Source organism: Passer domesticus, chromosome 2 (genome assembly GCF_036417665.1).
Source record: "Passer domesticus isolate bPasDom1 chromosome 2, bPasDom1.hap1, whole genome shotgun sequence".
In the NCBI taxonomy this organism is placed as follows: Eukaryota; Metazoa; Chordata; class Aves; order Passeriformes; family Passeridae; genus Passer; species Passer domesticus.
Genome location: NC_087475.1, coordinates 66,128,687 through 66,141,734, shown reverse-complemented (window position 1 = coordinate 66,141,734; position 13,048 = coordinate 66,128,687). Strand labels below are relative to the sequence as shown.

General features: G+C 38.4%; 1 long non-coding RNA gene across 1 annotated transcript in view; it reads left to right on the top strand.

The window, feature by feature from the left end:
• Positions 1-454: 454 nt before the first annotated feature.
• LOC135294108 (uncharacterized) overlaps positions 455-13,048 on the top strand; it is a 29,139-nt gene continuing 16,545 nt past the window's right edge. The window contains exon 1 of the long non-coding RNA XR_010356261.1: positions 455-550. This is a non-coding gene — a long non-coding RNA (uncharacterized LOC135294108). The remainder of the gene's footprint in view (positions 551-13,048) is intronic.

Here is a 13,048-nt window from a genome sequence, read left to right as displayed (position 1 = left end):
CTTTGAAATGCAGGTTATCTGGTATTACTCCCCTGCTTAAAAAGTTTGCAATGGTGATTTCAAAAAGTAACAAAATATATTCCAGCAATTAATCACAAGCTGCACACTGTCAGAGTGGACATTCCATAAATAACCAAGAGGCTGGAGCTCTTTTTCATATGTTCTGTCATGAATAATTTAGACTTGTAAAAGCAAAGTCAATCAGTAACTCACTGAAAGAGAAAAAGACTGAATTTCTTTTAACTCTGTCAACCAGCATGACTAATTCTACCCAGTTCAATGGATGTAGGACAGGCACAAGTTTGCTCACCAGCACTGAGCACCGTGTCTGTGTCTGTTAGGTGACAATGTTCAAAGGCATTAATGTGATTTATTGCTGTTAAGTGCTACTGATGTGAATTACCCAAGCTAAGCAAAAATGTGTTTAAACTTTTGTCTTCCATCATTGTATTTTAGGGGTTCAAATTTGTGTGTAATTGATTCACAGACCTGAGCTAATTTCCCTAATTCCTCCTATGATTACTGCAGTAAGATGTTCTTACTCCAGAGGGTAAGTCTTAACAACTGAATTTCAACTCAATTTCTGATGTGTGCTCTGGCAAGTCTCTTTCCCTCTTCTCTCTTTCCTGTTTCTTTACTTTTGAAGAAATATAGGTAGATTCACTTCTGGAGTCTCTTTAAATGTGCATTCAAGCTCCTCCTCTTTTTTCCTTTGCCTTTCTTTGTTAAAAGCTCTCATAAATATCATAATGATAAACCAGTACTTAATAAAGTACAAAGAAGGTTTGGGGTAAATGATTCTGATGTAGGATAAGAATTTCATATTGAAAAAAAATCACAAAACCCCCAAACCTTGGGGTAAAATATTTGAAATATGTGCATAAGTATCTGAAAGGTTTTGTAAAATTTGGCAGATGCCTGTGTCTGTAGGTGCCTTCTTCATCAGAAATTTTAATCCAATGTTCATGAAATTGTGTTTCAGTCAAGATAAAATCCTGTGTGATTTGCTAAACACATCACTGTCATAGCACTTGGGTGACATTCATTTGTTTACTGGAGATGGTGGGTATAAGCAAGGGTTCTAGCTGTTAAAAATTTTTAATCAGTCAATTCTATTTATTAACCATACCCTAAACAAAAACTGAATTTCATGAAAGATGTCAATTGTTAAATGCTACATATTTTTGAAGCATTCCAAGGACCGTGATTCTCTTTATGACTGCAGCCAGGCTGATCCTGTAATCTTTTTTCTGTAAAAATGTATTATGTCCAATGGACTTTGTTTTGAAAAATGCCCTGATTTTTTGTATTGTTGCTACAATAATAGTACCAAGAGTAAGCTTAGCTGCTTATTTTGGCTCACAGAAAAAACAGAATCATAACTGATGGAGGAAATTGTGAAATCTCCCAGAACACTGTAGTATTTAAAGAAATAAATAAATAACAAATGCAAATACTTCCCAAGTGTAACCATTGTTTATCATGGTGTCCGAGCTACACCATTAGTTTTCACTTAGGTTCAGTAACTTGCACATAATTTTAGGGCAAGATACAATGACCACTAAAATTCATGGACCAGGTGATCAATACTCTACAATGATTAAAGAGATCAGTACTTAGCTGTGACCTAAATAAACAATTGTAAGCTTTTATTTTCATCCCTGTAAGGTACTGGAAGGTGCTCTAAGTTCTCCTTGGAGCCTTCTTGTCTCCAGGCTGAACAGCCCCAACTCTCTCAGCCTGCCTTCATGGCAGAGGTTCTCCAGCCCTCTGAACAGCTTTGTGGCCTCCTCTGTAGTTGTTCCAGCAGGTCCATGTCCTTCTTATGTTGGACATAAGATGCAGCACTCCAGGGGGGTCTCAGAGTGGGGCAGAGAGGCAGAATTCCCTTCCCCCTGCTGGCCACACTGTGTTGGATGCAGACCAGGATATGGTTGGCTTTCTCGGCTGTGAGCACACATTGCTGGGTCACGTTTGAGCTCTTTATCTGTCAGCAGCCCCAAGTCCTTTGTGACACCACCGCTCTAAATCCTGTTATTCCTCACTCCAACTCAGATGCAGGACCTTGGGAACATATACATGGGCTCCCATATACCTGGGAACCTCATGAGGATCCCACTGGGCCCGCTTGAGGCAGCACTTGGCATCAATGGGATATCCAGACAACCTCGCCTCAAGTGTTTTTTAACAGGTAACAACTATTCAGCTGTACTTCTACATATTGACACAACCTAATCTACAAGTAGGTAGCAAAAAAGACTTTCATTTCAAGTCACATTAGCATTTACTGCTTTATAAATAAGCCATAGAGGCATTCTTTTAAAACATGCCATGGAAATATTCTCTGTGCATTTATGGGCCTGACAGGTTTGCTTCTCTAGGGTACAGGTTTCCTGAACAAACAAATGATTTCTTCATTATCTTTGGAAGTCTGCTCTGTGCTGCACCAGAGCCGAAGCGTTGTTTATGTGCATTCTGCCAGCTGTCTTCAGGATGCTTAATGTTCTTACACTCTTCTGCCAGCTCCTGTCCTAAATTACATATTTACAATGCTTCAGGGAAATGAAAACTCAGAGTTGAAACCTCCCCTGCCACTTTTCAAAGAGGCTGCTTTAATACCCACCTTGGAATTTCAGGCACTTGCACTCCATCCAGCAGTTTTAGAAGAAACACTCCACACATGTTCAAAAAAACATCATCTTCCTCGGCATTTTGAACTACAGGCTGCAGAAGTCAGGGAAAAAAAGTGCTTAAAAATTAAAAATAACTTGATAATTTCCCACATTACACTCCTCATTATATACTGAAGAAATTAGAACTCCATTACTCCTCTAAATATCACAGTCACTGAGATTTCCTAGGGCTGTGTAGAAGAACTGGAGTTAAAAGGAAGTGGGAGATAGTCCTGTATATTGGGGTTTCTCAGGACACAGCCTGCTGTGCAACAGGCTATGCAGCAGCCAGAGAGAGAAGAAAAGCAGAGACAAAATGCACTTGCAGCTTCCACTTGAAGGTACAGTGTATCCTCTTTTGAATAAGAAAAATATCCTCTTTTGAGTAAAACATATTCAGAAAAATACCAGCAGAAGCAAGGGCATTGAATACACATGAAAGAATTGAACATCTGTAATCTCTATAACCATCTTTGCAAAGCATTTTTACACCGTCCTTTCCCGTTTTTTGCTCTTACCTGTCTTGCTAGAGAGCCTTTACCAATGTTTGCCCTGGGTAAGGTGTAGCAAGAGCTGCAATTGCTTTTTAAAACTTAACACAAAAGGAAGAAAAGACAAGCTCTCAGGCATTCATGCCCTTCCTTGACTAAAAGTTCCCAAAACTCTATTTTTCTTCCTGCTGACTGGAGGGGGTAGTTGAAAAATTTATTTCTCCAGCTTGTTAGGGAAAAATGTGAATGCAGAAGCAGATAAAATGGAGAATTTTTCTTTTTTTTCAACCTGGTTTAGGGTTTATTTGCATTCCTTTTTATTATATGGATCACATTTGTTAAAATGCTTAGTCAATACGGATTTATATCAAGCTGCTAAATAGGAGGCATCTGAGAACCTCAGGCCTCCACTGGTAATTTTTTCTGGGCATGTCACTGGCCTGTAATTCAGATAGGCTTTGGGATGTTCATGGCTCCTCATCACACAAAGGGTGACTATACCAAGGACCCAGGATGGAAAGGCTAAGAGGAACACTAAGTTTATGGTTTTGTCTCTGAACTTTTATAAACCTAAATTCCTCCCCTTTCTTACACATCCCAAGTCCTCCTGTTCCAGTACAATTTAATTGTATTCCACTGCTAACCAAACACTTAAGTATTCTGCAGAAGCAAGATCTCTATTTCTGTTGCCAGATCTTCATTTAGGTACAACAAAGGCAGAATCCATCCTGAGTTACAGAATTGCTAGGCTCAATTTAGCTATGTAATTTTAGCAGTAAAGGAAAGGGGTTTGGGGAGTGGAGGGGAAGGTATTTGTTAAAATAGCACAGATATGGTCTGTCTAATTCCAGTCCCTAACAGGGAATATGTGTTTGCATGACAAATTTCAAGGTAAAACATGTTTAGCAGAAACAGTGCTTCCCAGCCTTCATGGGCATATAAGGCAAGTTCTGCATTTCACACTGTGCTTTTCTCTCTATTCACCTGAAGAGATAGATATTGACAAAAAGAAAAAGGTCATTATTAGCCCGTGAGATTGAATTGGAATGATGGGTCTACAGAGCAAGCTTTAACAGCTTGTTGCCAAACATCTGTTTTAATGAAATTCATTGAAAAAAATAATATTTTGAAAATGGTGAATTTTCTGGTTTATTTTTCAGAATTCTGTTTCAGTTTGTTGTCCAGATACTCATACATTTTAAAAACAGCAGTACTTAGCACTGCCATGACAGCTTATAAGTTCCTGGCTGCATGCAAACAGTTTCTGATGTGCATCCACATTGGCAGGAATTAAGCCCACATGAAGCTTTGTCACGCACACACAATTTCTCCATCATTTAATCTCAGTTGTAAATGACAACTTTGGAATTCTCTGCCTCTCTAAATCTGCATTTCTCATTGAATCTAAATGGATCTCCAATATATAAATAACTGCACCAACCCTGAATATTACTTTCAATTGCTTTGAATTTTCTGCTGCTCACATGGCATTCATGCTGGTCTTTCATGCTGTTTGCATTAGGAAACCTCTTCTTTCTAAAACAACCTCCTGCACTCACAATTAACAACTCAGTCCAAGGTTGAATTTCTTAAGCGTCTTCTCTGACTTTTTAAAAATGTACAACTGGTGGCCTGTGGCTACAGCTCACCTCTTGTTCTTTTAAACAAGACTTCATTTGGAGTCACAAATGTTAGAACTGGTTTTGAACAAAAGTAGCAGGTCTGTTTCACAGAATGCAAACTGAAATTCAGTACAGAATTAAAGTGACAATAATAACAACTTATTACAAGCAGACCATGCATTTTGTAGGTGCCCAGTAAGACAGGGTCAGGCTGTAGAAGGATCATTTCAGACAGCTGCTGCTCTCCATGGGTAGCAAAACTAGATTCACTGATTTTACTTACAGTGCTGTTATGGAGTGGCCCTGTCCAGGGAACATGGACGAGCTTTCTGTTTTATTTTTGGCTGTTAGCAACAGCCTTGGGTAGGGCTGTCCCTGGGGAAACTGCAAGTCCCCAATGCTGATTGTGCCACAGTACATAAGGAAAGGCACGTCTCACCATCATGGGCTACACTACACCCTGCTACAAGGAGCCTCTGTCTAGCCCCTCTGGGCTAACAAAATGTTCTGAGCAGATAACAGCCATGATTATGGGGGCAGAGTGCTGCCCAACAGCTCCTCACTACTAATTGATGTCACAGCAGGCGGGGTTTAAAACTGCAATGAGTTCAGCTTGCACGCGGCAGCAAAAATGGGCAGGCCCTAGTTTTCCCTGTGGCCTGCATTTCAGGCCATTAGGGACAGCCAGAGCATCCTTCTTGGGCAAAAAATGAAGTGCACATCAATACAGACATTAAATTCACAGTTCAGATATTAACAGGTAATGGATAGGTAGGAAATAGGTAATAAGATCAAGATCAGACAAACTCAGAAGCTAATGTTAATTCACATGAGCAACGGCAATTCTGCTAAGGGTCATGGACATGCTGGAAAGGACTATGAAGACATGTCTAGGTGTCTAGATATCTGTCTATTATCTGATAAAGGCCTACAAAGTTCATTTAGAGCTGACCAACTCTGTGGAACAAGAGCCTCTGTGCAAAACAGGAATAATAATATTTATTATTATTATTATTAAATAAGTGACTTGCCCAGATACTCAATATATTGCAACAGCTTCCTACAAGGAAAATGGGCCAAATGGGTCTTTTATTTCAAAGGCAGAGAATTATTTCAAAATTGTAATGGAATTAGGAAAGAATGACATCCTTGTGCTCACTGAGAGGCATTAAAGAAAGCAAAGGTGTAGCTAGAGAGAAACAGAGACTTTAAACGGTTCTCCAAGATTTTTTTCCTTTATTGTTTTACCTACTCGTGCCTCATGCACATATTTCATTCTTGCTAGAGGTTTACATATCCTTGGTGGTTAATGCAAACAAAGACACTTCTATTTTAGAGTAGAAAAATAATAAATGAAACTTTATTTTGACAGAAAGACAATGAGAAAGAGACATTTGAGCTCTGTTCACTTTTCAGTTTCTGGTTGGCCTGCATAGGGATTTCACAGCTGCTGCTAAGAGTCATACCTTGGCTTATCTTCATGGGAAGAGATATGCACAGACCCATGGAGTGGCCATGTTCCACTTCAGGTATTTCCACCAGCACCTGTGGGTCCCAGATTTTGCACTGGCCCTCCTTCATTTCAGCAAAATTCTGTGTGAAGATGGGCAAGCATGACCCAACCTTAAAAATTTCCTTTCACTTTAAACTGAAAACAAAAACAAATAAATGTGCTATGAGGAGAATGCTTCTCAAGGCGCCATTCCTATAATAATTTATAAACAACTGTCCAATTTAAGCCAAGTGTGCTATGTCTCTATTAAAAAAATTTAAAAGATACCCTTGCTGTTATGATAATTAAACAAACATGAGTTGGAAAGTAACAAACATACAAAAATAGCCCATGATGACTTATAAGTACAACAACAGTAAAACTAAATTTAATAAATAAAGCAGAATAGTGTGGTGACAGTGAGGCAAGAACGTCAAATCCACAGAAAATAATGTACTGCACTAAAGAGTAACAAAAAATCTTGCCTGAAGGGCAGAAAATTATGATGAATGATATACTGAAGAAGAAAATAAAATATTGGTGAGTAAGAGACTTCAAATGCTTAAGGCTGTATGAACAGTGTGATTATTCACAGTGATTACTAAATGTCCCTATGAGTGTTCTTAATGCCAGAAGCATTTCATTTCTTCCTAGGACCAACAGAACATTCTGCAGGAAGTGAAATCAGCCAACTCTTTAGCTAGACTAGAGGGAAGCAAGGTTCTGTATCACTCTAGGACACTTTCCCTGGAGAAATTGCACCATACACATAATTAAGCTGAACAGGAACTTGTCTCCGCTACTGCTTTTAAGAAATAATTGGAAGGTATTGCAAAAGACTAAAAAATGTCTCTCCCACAATATTAGATTTAAAAAAAAAAAAGCTTAATTTTCTTTATTTGTATAGGAAGAGCTATTTCTTTTCCTGCTAAATATGGCTTTTTAACTGGAAAGAACAAAAACACTCCTTATCCTAAATATAATGTGATTCTTCCCTTCCTCTTAGCTAGCAGTACTAAAAAATGAGGAATTTTTAAAATGCAGATTAGTTTGGTGTGAACCCTGTGTCAGCGGGCCAAAATTCTACTGACCAATAAACTCTTAGGTATTGAGTAAAAGTGAACTTGATAAGGTCTCATAGATTTTTCTGTTTGTGCTCTGTTGTTGTAAATATTTTACATATTCTTTTTATACTGATAGCAGAGTTCTGACCTGCCCAATCAAAATCTTTCAAATTACCTGGATAAGGGGTATTTACACCTTGCAATGATTTACAGGTGTTTTGTTTTCTTTTTGCAGAAAAGCAAAAAGTTCATGAAAAATACTGTAGAAGATGTGGAGTATTTGGTTTTTCAGAGACTGATGCCACTGACTGTCTGCAATTGTCTGTGTCAGATCTGTGTTTCACTGTCAATTGAAATGAACTGAGAATAAAATGCTGTTCAGTCCTCTCAGCTTCTTCCTGACATCACATTAAACAGCTTTGGAATCTGCTTGCACTTCAAATAGAGGGAAAAATTACTTTGTATGTACAGCTGGTTAGAGCACTGTTTTCTAACATGTGGGCCACACTCTGCTAAGGAATCACACTAAGGCCAAATTTGTAACCAATGTTTGAAAGAGGGAAAAGCAGGAATCAAGGAGGAATTTCAATCTACTTTTCAAAACATGAAGGACAAGCACTGAGCCGGAAAAAGAAAATAAATCCCTTTATAAATCTGTGGGGAAAAAGAGGGCCACATTAGAGGTTGCTGTATCTCAGCACTCACAAATTATATTTGGTCTCCAATACACAGGCTGTAATGTAAACCCTCTTATCCTTGAGAAAATAGTAATAGATGCAAGTGCTAGTTTTCAAAATCTTGCATTTTCTGTGATGTCAGTAAAGGTCTGACACTAGGAACTTTTCAGGCTCATTTTCAAAGGTGAGACAAATTATGTCACTGGCTCAAGACTTCTATATTGGCATCTATTATATTTCTGCTGAGACATTTTAGGTCCAATCCTATATGTAGGTTGGAGCTGTAGGTACTCACCTACAGCTCAGGCTGTGAGCTCATCTGTGTAATTCACTTTTTCTGCCCATATGATTACTGCAGGTGATTTATCAAAACTAGAGATCACGAGAATAATTTCTAAAGTACCTGTAATAGTTCTAATATCTACTTATCTTGAGCTCTGTACTCCTTATCAAGGGATGATTGTGAAAAAAAATAATGTATCTTTTCTCATTTGCTGGGTAATATAAAATCCCTTTTTTTTCTTTCTCTCTTCACTTGGATTTTATAGATATAGGTACCTATTAGATTAGGCATGATATGAACTGTAAAATATTTTTGAGTTCTCTCTGAAAATAGAAAAAAAACCCATAAAAATACTAAGTCCATAAAGAATTTTTTCAATGTTTTTAAATTTAAAAACTCTACAGAGTAAACATTACAGAAAGATGGAGAAATTGTACATTTTTATAAAGGTCTGTATTCTAACTAGTGTTGTCAATCAAATGTAGAAAAAAATTGGCTCTGACAGAGGAGTTCTTCAAAGCAACTTTGGATGAGGATAAAACAAGTCTCAAATTTGCACATGAAGTATTCGGAGCCTCACACAACAAGCTTCAATAGATTATTTTATTCTCAGTATTGTAATTTTCCTCTGCTTTATAATCAAGTTACATTCTTATTCTTGTTGCATCGCTCAGCTGGCTCCAGCCCAACTTGATATTTTGCTGCCCTTATCATCTTTTCTCTGCAGCTTCTGATTGACTGTGTTTTTATTTTTTTTTCTCTGTCTTGCTTGCATCATCTTTTCTTCTTTCCACTACGGGGCATTTATTATTGCAATTTCTCTTAGGAGCAATCACTGCTATTCATATTACATATCAGATATTTTTTGACCCTTGCATTTTCTTATTACTGAGAGATGGCTGTGTCTTCTGTCACTTACCATTGTCAGTCAGATCCCTAGCAACATAAATTTGCAGAACTCCACTGCCTTCACTGGAATAACTTTACTTTGTGCTAGCAGAGGAACTGGCTTAAAATTCAAAGATGTTTCTTGCATTACACCTCAAGAACAGCATCATTACTTTCTCTCCTCAGTTAAAAGTCATGTATTTAAAGAGAAGGACGCATTACCCTCTGAAGTTGTATAGTATCTTTTAATAAGTTTTATATAGTATTAAAATGTAAAATATATTTTAAAAAATCTTTTTGGTTCCCCTCATTTCACTCATTTAGGTGGTGACATTTATTTTGGGGAAGATCTGTAGAGACTTTTGATAGGAGATAATATGATACTGGCACTGAAATAATCCTTAAGGCTGTGAAATCAACAGATCGAAAGATCTGTCAGATCACAGGAATAGAGCTCAGAAGACAGACATTTCTGCTGCTCTGTACCTCGTTACTGTTTAAATTACTGTAGGAGTATAAAATTCAGCCTAGAACCAGCAGCAAAGGCTCATCATGAGTGAGGTGGAACATACTTTTGAACCTTCATGAAAGGGTGACATTTGAGACTATTCCTATAACACAGGCCAGGGTTTCAATGACTGCACTAGCACTTCCTAACTTATCTTTGGGGTGGAAAACCAACTATCAAACAGCATCAACACAATGCCCCTTTAGTGAACATCGTAACTCTCTCCAAAGCACAGAGAAATCTGAGTAGCTATGTACCATGGCACTACTGGACTGAGGTTCTCATTTGAACTGAGCTTCAGGGGACAAAATCATTAATTGGATTAAAAAAAAACAAAAACCCTGTGGAAACCTGTCTAACCTTTCCCAATTAAAAGAGAGAGGATGGATCAGTTCTGCGCTAGACTGCTGGAGAAAGGAGAAGGAAAAACTGCAGTTTTCTGCTAATAAGTAGGAGAGCAGGGCACGGTAACAGCAGTTTCTCCCACATGTCACCCCTGTTGAGCAAGGCACCTGTGCTTGACCTTCTCCAAGCTGATGTGAAACTTTGCCATCTCATGTTTCTGTGCCCCTAGAGAGAACCAGGGCTGTGTTCCTTTCTGGGCCTTGACCCAGTAATACACCCATGGTCAAATCAGCTGTAGGTGAGCCCTTAAACACTGTTGTTAGAAGTGATACCACCCCAACACTGTACACTGTGTGTACTCCTCTGTTTACCACTGCTTGTGTTTCTAGAGGACAGGACAATGGAGTGCCAATTTCCCTGGTGAGTCAGGTAACATTCTAATGGAAACCACAGAAGATTCCCTCACTCCTCATTATGTCATCAAGTTTTACACAATTCTTATTTATAAATGTCTTCTGATAAGCATGAGGGAAAATACACAATTCTGAATTAATACCTTTTTCTACAAATCTGATTTTTTTTCCTCTTCTGTCCTGCAGCCAATAAGATGCTATTAAATAATACAGGGCCCTGCTATTTCCCACAAAGGTGAGGTAAGGGGTATTATTGCTCCCCTTCTGTCTATTTTGAGGGTCTTATCTTTCACCTGTGCTAAACTGGTTTTGCTGTGTTCTTTCATAGGCACAGCATAACTGCAAAGGCCACCTCAAAAGTTCTGTGATACCATAATTCAGGTGTTAGCTACACAAGGTCCTTATTTTTAGCTTTTGCCTGTGCTACTTGAAGAAGGTTACTCTTTGGTCCTTCAGGAGAATAGTGGGACACTCTATGACCAAAAGAAGAAACTCAATTTTCTGAAAACCAGGCTAGCTCTTACATTTGTACTGAATAGCATTTTTGCATTCAAGATCCTAGTAACAAATTTTAATACCATTCTGAGTTAAGTGAACTTCTAGTAACCAGATGCTTTCTGCTCCTCTTACTAAGCTAATCCTAGATTGCAACTGTCTTCATCTTAACAACCTCTATTTTTTTTTTTTTTACATTTATTAGTAGTACTTCTTTTGAAAATAGGTTGATACCTTGTACTGGTGGTATAGCAGTGCTATTGGAAAGTATGGGAAGCACCTTTCTTATGCCACCAAGCAGAAAATGGATGAGATACTTGGCTCAGCAGTATCACCTCTAATAACAGTAAAAAATGGGTGAATGCTGCAATATAGATAGTATTTATCCTGAATGGGCTGTGAACAAAAAAGGACTTTCAGTTCCATCTGTTTTGCATTCTTTGTGGTTTCCATAAAGGTTTAAAAACCCTTTTATTACTTAAGTCAAACAGCTATAGGCTTTTGCCCAAAGTGAAATGCATCATGATGGGTCTGTGGACATATGTTTGGGAATATATTATGCATTACATAATCTTACACCAATAAAACTCCTTTCATGCTAAAGAGCTTTAATAACTGCTAGCCATAATTGGTTTTGGCCTATCTGGGTGGTATTTGCTGTGAATGAGCTCTTCACAGATTTTGCAGCTGTACTCCTCTGGTGCCAGATTGGAGACTAGCTGGGTAGTAATCAGAGAAGTGCTTTGTCAGCTAAAGGAACATGGCCAGATAAATTTGAGAAATTTACCTGCCATCTCCTCTTGTTATGCAATTTCCGTCAGGACTGATGTTTGCTTTTTCATCTTGGAAGCAAAAGTATTACACTATCCTTCCATCCTGTATAGACAAATTTGTATTCCTTCCTTCCTTCCTTCCTTCCTTCCTTCCTTCCTTCCTTCCTTCCTTCCTTCCTTCCTTCCTTCCTTCCTTCCTTCCTTCCTTCCTTCCTTCCTTCCTTCCTTCCTTCCTTCCTTCCTTCCTTCCTTCCTTCCTTCCTTCCTTCCTTCCTTCCTTCCTTCCTTCCTTCCTTCCTTCCTTCCTCCAAAAAAAGAATACTTAAGGGTGTGCTTCACACTTAAGAGTGTGCTAGTCCATGAGGAACATAAATACTCAGTGTGTTCTCTGTTTTTTGGTTTAGCTGGGAGGACCAAAGCAAATAAACCTACCTGTTCTCTACTCAGAGGAAAACCAGCAAAATTTACAGAGTCATAGAGTCCATGAAAGACAAAGCTAAATTTTGGGACTTTATCCTTTTGGGGAGAAGGTAGGAGCCCATATGCTCCAGGATAATGGTAGGAAAAGATGCCTGTTCTCAGAAACTTCCCTAACATGTAAGAAAGTTATGAGGTGAGTGTCTATGCATCTTCTGTCACCCACACCTTGGGGATGCCACACTGACCTTTCTCCCACTGTTTAGCAGTGCTGAGGTGGTTGCATCCCAGCACAATCACTCTCCCATCACCAGGTGGCTGCCTGGCACCAAGACAGGTGACACAAAAGCAAAATACTCTGGAATTTGAGAAACAGTCTGGGCTTTAGCACAATGTTATGCTAGTACTATCCATACATGAAGTTCTCTTTTTGAAGTTTTCCCTCCAAATATGTAGGGAAACCACAACAACCTATACAGAATATGGAACTATATGTGTCTGACAGAGCCAATTTAGCTGAAATTTTAGTTGAAATCCAATTTAAAATGAAAGTTTTACATATGGCCCATATATGCTGAATCACCTAGAAATACATCTGCCAAACTACATTAATCTAGCTTTTGAAAGAAAAGGTGTTATATGCATGTGTGTTTACATGTAGAAAGACATTAAAATAATACATGAAGTTTTAATCAGGACAGTCAATTTTCATAAATACAAAGAGATTTAGAAATTTGTCTATATCATGTTAAAAGGTTTCAGAAGTAGGGCTTTTCTAACATCTCTGCAGATGAGTGTTTTTACTAGGGAAATGGGGTGTAATCTTGTCCTCTGTAGGTGGTTTGCTCTGGACTTCAAAAGAGATGGAACATCTTTCACAGGCTCAGGAAAGACACAGAATCTCTAGA